Genomic DNA, 637 nt, shown 5'->3' on the forward strand with positions numbered 1-637 from the left:
TTCATCCAGAGGATTTGAGCGCAACACACACCAGCGGCAATGTATTCCGCTTCGGCGGTGGACAAAGCAACACAGGCTTGCTTTTTACATTGCCATGCAACTAATGAACTGCCCAACAAGTGACAGGTTCCACTAGTGCTTTTCCGATCCAATTTACATTCGGCGAAATCAGAATCGGAATATCCCACCAAGGATAGTGAGGCATCCCTAGGATACCATAATCCCATGTTAGTTGTTCCTTTTAAATATCTCATGATTCTTTTAACAGATACATAATGTGATTCCTTAGGTAAAGACTAAAATATCGCACACATGCATACACTAAACATGATATTAGGTCGGCTTGTAGTTAAGTAAAGTAATGAGCCAATCATACCACGATATTTTTTGTACAAGTAATACATGATGGACAAGTAATACATTTCGAACTCCCCCTGCATCATCTCAGAAAATTATTTGCAGAGAATATCATTAGTAGATCCAAATATTATGTCATCAACATAGATTTGTACAAGTAATACATGATTTTCTGATCTACGAATAAAAAGCGTTGTGTCAACTAAGCCTCTTTCGAACCCTTTTTCCAAAAGAAAGGTACTTAGTCTATCATACCAAGCTCTAGGAGCTTGCTTATGAC

The sequence above is a fragment of the Lupinus angustifolius genome, unplaced genomic scaffold (assembly GCF_001865875.1).
Source record: "Lupinus angustifolius cultivar Tanjil unplaced genomic scaffold, LupAngTanjil_v1.0 Scaffold_509, whole genome shotgun sequence".
NCBI lineage: Eukaryota > Viridiplantae > Streptophyta > Magnoliopsida > Fabales > Fabaceae > Lupinus > Lupinus angustifolius.